Source organism: Tiliqua scincoides, chromosome 4, assembly GCF_035046505.1.
Source record: "Tiliqua scincoides isolate rTilSci1 chromosome 4, rTilSci1.hap2, whole genome shotgun sequence".
Classification (NCBI taxonomy): Eukaryota; Metazoa; Chordata; class Lepidosauria; order Squamata; family Scincidae; genus Tiliqua; species Tiliqua scincoides.
Window position 1 is genome coordinate 145,710,807 of NC_089824.1, and position 6,827 is coordinate 145,717,633.

Consider the following 6,827-nt stretch of genomic DNA (forward strand, 5'->3'; position numbering starts at 1 on the left):
CTCCCTCGCTTCCTGATTGTGGCAGCCGGCGCCGCCTCTCTCCGCCCCACTGCTGGGCCGGGCTAGGCTGGACCAGCCCTGGAAGGCGGTGTCAAGGCAACTGGTTGCCCGGGTAACCGGAGGCACGCGGCAAACGCCTGGATCTTCTTTGGACCTTCCATCAAATTTCTGTCCCTCGCCGAAGGTGGATGCGGTTCTTGGGGTGGGAGGAGGAAGCAGGTGAGGCGGGACTGACGTCGGACGGCAGAAGGCACTGGGGTGAGGCTGCAATCCTAGCCACACTCACCTGGGAGTAAGCCCCATTGGCTATAATGGGACTTACTTCTGAGTAGACATGCATAGGATGGGCTCTCAGTAAGGGGAGTCGTTGCTGGTTGCCTCATGCTGCTGTGGGCAGTGGGTGGGGTTAAAGTCCAGCTGCTGATGAGCATAAAAACAAACTTTGTTAAGACAGTGCTTGAATTTATGGGAAGAGGTCGTGATGGGACGCTTGATGAAATCCACAAGCCCCAAATCCCTGACTCCCCTCACCTTCTAAATAGGGCTAAAGGGTAGTAGAATAAACTGTACTGGGGTCACCCCCCCCCCCCAATTCTCCTGTAGTTTGAACACTGCTTTGGGATATTCTGCACATGGGTATAAAGCTGTCCCTGACTACAATTACACAATCAGGCTTGCATACATAGATGAGAGAGCCGGAAGGGACATAAATGGTCATCTAGTCCGACCCCCATGGCCCATGGAGAATTGGACACATTTGTGTCTGCTTCCAGACTTGCCCCACCGCACTATCTCAGGGACTCCAGCTAAACCTTAGTCCTGGCAAATGATGAGAGGCTGATGATGAGAGGTCTCTGGAAGGCTATGTAAGGGCTGCTGTGGAGCTGGGGGAAGCCAAGGAAAGGAGCCAAGAGACAGGTGGAGGAGGAGGACAGGTGAAGAAACCCCCTCCCCACTGCTGAACTCTGAGGCCTTGTTGTTGGGCCAGCCACCTTCTACAAGTTGAGGGATAACCAGTATGTAGAAATCACCATCACCATCTCCAAAACATTCAATGCATCAAGGGATATCCGTGCTGGAATATTCCACCATGCAAAGGATAGTCCTCCATGCTGGAGAAAGCATCTGATGTAGATAAGTCCTCCCCTCACTATCACCTATCCCATATACTTCAAGTTAAGATTCAGGTTCATAAAGTTCATAGAGTATATGGTGAAAAGAGTTCACCAGAACCTAATTCCATTCCCCCATAGGCACAATGATTCAGAATCAATTAATTCAGTATTCACTAAGTTTTCCAGGAACCTAACCCTAGTGATAACAAGAACTGACCAAAAAAGAAAGGCCAAGCAAAAAGAGAAAGATTTGTGGATAATTAGGTTATACCTGTAGTGACTTGAGGTGGGGCAGGAGGTCTGGTCTAGAGGGTTGAGCCTTCATTTGCCTGAAGATAACATCCGAAGGTCGCCAGTTCAAGGCCAGTGGTACCATGAATGGCGAGACCGTGAAGCAGCTGACAAGCTGAGCCGAGTTATTCCACCTGCTCTTTGGAAGGAGCTGCTTGTCAGCCTGTGTGGGAGGAGGCCAGAAAGTGATAACAGACTGCAAAAGTTCCATCTGAAATGTGTGGTTCTTGAAAGATAGAACCTTTCTTTAATTGTAAAAATCCCTGCGGGGATTTAAACAGCCTGCCTATGTAAATCGCCTTGAATTAAAGTCTGAGGAGAAATCTGACGACCAAGAAAGGCGGTATATAAATACCTGTATTATTATTATTATTACATTCCCAGAAATGCTTATTTGTCCCTTAGCTTACATATTTTTCACATATGTTCGCATACATTTTCAGTACTAGGATTGCAAAGCAGTATATCAATTAATTTTACCAGAAGATAGAACTATGTCAACTTGGATGTCCTTAGATTGCTATAAGATTTGGATTGTACACTACTAAGTGAATAGTCTTTGGACTGATTGAAGAGAATTTCTTGATGCATATGTGTGTGTTGAGAAAGCTTTCCTACAGTGTTACTCTTTTTATAATGTCATGACTCTTGACAGGTATTTTTGCTCTCTTTTTTAATTTTAGGAGTCAGATCAAGTTTAGTCTACAGAGGATTTTAAGAGTACAAAGTGCAAATGAAAGAAAATGAAGCAGTGGTACCTTTTGATACGGTCTCACCCTGCACAAATCCTGTAATAAAGGAAGTCTTAAAAGTAAGGCATAAACCTCCATGAGGTATTTCATGAAAATGTCATGAAACCCCAGTCTTGGTTCCAGGAAAAAGACGATTTGATCCACTCCATAAAAGAAGGACCCAAATTTTAGGTGTTGATGGTCTCCTTAGCCTTAAAAACAGAACAAAGTAATATATTTCTGAAATTTTTTCATAATCCAGAAAATATTAATTTGACATCTCTTTAAACCATGACAGTACATACTGACGTGAGGTGGGTCTATAAAAATTAATTTAAAATGTAATCTCATGTAATTTATATCTTGCTGACTTGCTCAGTTAAGGCTGAAGAAGTGATACATCACTTCTGTGGTAGGTCTGCATTGATAGAAGTGAGATTTTGCTGGTGCAAAAGATAGGTAGTGTTACATGTTAAGAAATTATGTTTCTGGATACTCAAGTCAGTAATGGCGCTCAATATGAAGAAATAGATCCTATTTTTGCATGTGGATCTGTCATAGTAGGGGGTGCAGTAGACTGCTCTAGGCAGGGCGGACCTTCATTCAGCAGCCTGATTGTTCACACCACACATCTGTTAAGGGTGCATTTGTAGTCCCCTTTCTGAATCAGCAACCTAATGACACCACTGTTCCATTTCCTGAGCTGCCCTGCCTAACAGGTCATTAATACTATGACAGCCTTCATTCAAAAGCTTCTCATGGTGCTGATTTGCTGCTACAGTTGTCTAGGATCTACCAGGTTGAGTCTAGGCTCCTCCTTTCCTCCTCTTCTACTGTTGTTTGGGCTCCGAGGGCTTCAATTTTCCAATCCCAAACTTAGTGAGAACTGAAAATTATGTTGGAATTGTGTAGTCTTCTGCTATACTTATTGCTCTCAGGATTAGAGTACAAGTCTAGCCTATTTATACACGGATTTGACTCAACACGAATGGCCCCTGCAAATGAGAATGAATCCCTGGAGAAGCAAATGAGAATGCTGATCTCTGGAGAAGGGGAAAAATGCATCCCTTTAAAAAACTGAACAGTCCTTTAATAATAGCCTCCTTAATGAGAGAGAGGGAGAGCAGCTGGCTGACAATCCATCAATCCTTTTCTCTCCAGGCGACCCCTCCCTTCCCCCTCACCATGTGAAAGAAAGGTGATCACTTTGCATTGGTGAAGGGAGGGGCTGAGTGAAGCTCCTTTCTAAGCTCTTGGAGAACGACTGATTGATGGATTGTCTTCTTAATAACCTTTATCTTACATCACAAAGGTCAGCAAGGCTGTTTTTAAATCACTGGAGCAAAGAAACTTTGTTTTTTAAATTGATTTTCTATATTGTGTTTTTTGCCATCCACGTGAACCCCTATCATACTAAGGTGCTTGTCATTGCTCCCTTTCCCTCATCCCGGACAGGAGAGGGTTTCACCATATTGGATCAGATAGGACATGCTGGGTCCTCTGCAGTTCAAGATATTATGTGAAAATGGTTGGCAACCTTCAGTCTCGAAAGACTATGGTATAAGCCAGGGGTGTCCAAACCCCGGCCCAGGGGCCACTTGCGGCCCTCAAGGCCTCTCAATGCGGCCCTCAGGGAGCCCCCAGTCTCCAATGAGCCTCTGGCCCTCCGGAGATTTGTTGAAGCCCGCACTGGCCCAACGCAACTTCTCTCAGCTTGAGGGCGACTGTTTGACCTCTTGTGTGAGCTGTGGGATGAGGGCTCCCTCCACTGCTTGCTCTTTCACATATGTGATGCAGCAGTGGCAGCAAAGGAAAGGCCAGCCTTGCTTTGTGCAAGGTCTTTTATAGGCCTTGAGCTATTGCAAGACCTTCATTTGATCATATAAGTTCATCTTTAATATATTCATTTATGTAAACTTATGTAAATTCAAATTTTAAATGTAAATTAATTCTTTTTTTTCCCCTGGCCCCCGACACAGTGTCAGAGAGATGATTTGGCCCTCCTGCCAAAAACTTTGGACACCCCTGGTATAAGCCTACAGCACCCGGTATTCCTAGGCGGTCTCCCATCCAAGCACTAACCAGGCCTGACCCTGCTTAGCTTCCGAGATCAGACGAGATCGGGCATGTGCAGAGTAACAGTTACAGCCCCTATGTGAAATAGATCATGTGCTTCAGGGAGGAGGGTTTATTTACAGAGCGTTCAGCCAAGCCCCTGGCTACAAATAGACAAGCAACATTGTCTGGTCTTTGCCCCTAGTTTCCTCCCTAGGTTGTTTGCCTCCTTTTCTTAGATGGACCTCCTACTGCTTAAGGGCCCTAACGACCCAGGGAGTAGGGCCTGACCAACTGAGGAACCTCTATAAACCTGAAGGGTCATCCTGCCCTCAAACCATCCTCCCCATTCTGCTCCCTACCCTGTTCTGTCCATGATCCTCCCCAGCCACTTTATCTGCTTGTGCTGGTGGCCCCAAAGCACATGAGAGCAGCTCAGCTTTTGTGCCACAAGATCTGCCACAGTAAGCAGGTGGGATTGGGTCATAAAATCCATTGAAATAGTGGGACTAAGGCTGAAATCATATACACACTTACATGAGAGTAAGAGCACAAGCTTCTGCATGTCTACTCAGAAGTAAATCCTATTTTGTTAAATGGGGCTTACTCCCAGGAAAGTGTGAATAGGATTGCAGCCTCATTGAATTTAATGGGGCTTACTTTTGAGTAGAGATACATAGGATTGCACTGTTAGTCATGCCTAACAAAAGTTTAGATGCAACTCATTGTCACTGGGCTAACTTTAATATTCTGAGTGATGGGACCACTAAATTAATGCTCCTCCTGCACAATTTAGTAAGCTTAGATTGTAAAGCTATTTGGAAGTGTTCTCTGAAGGAAACAGAATACCTACTTAGATGATGTTGGAGGCAGGAGGCCACTGTAAGAAACAGGAAGGTGGACTGGATGGGTCCTTGCCTTGATTCAGTAAGGCTCTTCGTATGTTCTAGACAAGTGGTTCTCAAATTGTGGGTCAGGACCCACCAGTGGGTCACGAGCCTATTTTTGGTGGGTTGCAAAAAGTTTCTGAAATATTAAAAATACAAAAAACAAGCACCTTTGCCCAGTTTGCAGAAGAAAGTTGCAGCAGTGGGCAATCTGGATTGAGAGATCGCTCATGTGGCAAGAATGCTGTGGTATATCTTCATACTTCCATATTAATATGTCACTTTTTCCTATTTTCTCTAGTATTTGGAATGCCATAGATCACATGTGAACCCAGTTTCAGTCTCTTGTCTGACCTGGAAGTTCCTAACTGTCCATCTCTAATTCAGCTTCCTGGGTACCCTGGAATAACTGAGGCAACAGCCCATTTCTAGGGAGAGTAGCAAATGTCTATATTATTATTATTATTATTATTATTATTATTATTATCATCATCATCATCATCATCATAATCATCATCATCAACAACAACAACAACCACAGTATTTATATACCGCTTTTCAACAAAAAGTTCACATATGCAAGGACTTAGGAGCACAGGACCCTGATTATTGTTAATAATTTATTATTAATAATAATAAAATTTCTTTCTAGATCACTTTTTTTTGTCTAGTAAAGCTATGTAGATTGTGATAGATTGTCATTTTAAAAAGTGGGTCCTAGTGCTAAACAGTCTAGACTTGAGTCAGACCATTGGTCTCAATCTGTATCACCCAGAGTGGCAACTGTAGTCCTACGAAAATGTGGCCACCGTCCAGACCACAGCTTTTTGTCCCACCTTCACCTGGCTTCTCTTCCTGGTAGACCTGGGCACCAGGACTTTCTGAGAAGTTGTGTCTATTGCCTGGCGTCCCAAAAGGCTGCACGACAGGACATTCGGGTAGACGCGACTGCCTGGAGCGTCCTGGTTCCAAGGTCTACCAAGAAGAGGAGCTGCATGGAGGCAGAACAAATCAATCTGCTCACCAGGTGGATGGATATGACCGAACCCCGGATCTGGCTCCCAGGTCAGGGTTTGAGCGACCCTGGTCTATATCAAATCCAGTATTATTTGCACTGACTCTCCAGGGTTTCATACCAGGAATTCACCTGAGACCTCTGCATGCAAAGCATGCAGTCTACCCCTGAGATGGTGCCATTTCCTAATATGGGTGCTTCCTTGGTACAGGGTACATAACAATGATAACTTTAAAAACATAAATGCAGAGTACATTCAAATGAAACTAAAAACAAACAAAACCCAGACCTGTTCTTTCTCATCACCAACCGTTAATTCCTGCCTGACTAGAAGTCTTTTAGTGTTTCTACACAGATCTTCAGCTAGAATAACAATGCCATACATTTGCATAAGTACATTACTGATTATAAGTATTCTATGTTTCCATTATCTTCACCTTTTTAGTGAACATAGTACATTAGTGCTCTCTGTTCTCTGAGAAGATGCAAAAAAATGGCAGAATTGTTTCACTTGCTTACATGTTTTCAAATACTCTGTTAAGATTTTTTTTCCTGCCTTCCCTGTTGCGGCTAGTCTTTTTACAGAGCAGGGGGGTGTTGTAACAAGCAGCTGGGTATTTACTTAAGGCATTTGAAGTTTTTCTTTTGAAAGTTGAATAAATGTAACCTACTGTGTAATCCTTTCTTCTCCCTTAGATCTCTCATGGATAAACTGTAAAATAGATAAACAACC

The 6,827-nt window shown here is 43.8% G+C and overlaps 1 pseudogene; it reads right to left on the minus strand.

The window, feature by feature from the left end:
• Window positions 1-4,170: 4,170 nt before the first annotated feature.
• LOC136649943 (5S ribosomal RNA) lies at window positions 4,171-4,287 on the minus strand (annotated as a pseudogene).
• Between the last annotated feature and the right edge of the window lie 2,540 nt (window positions 4,288-6,827).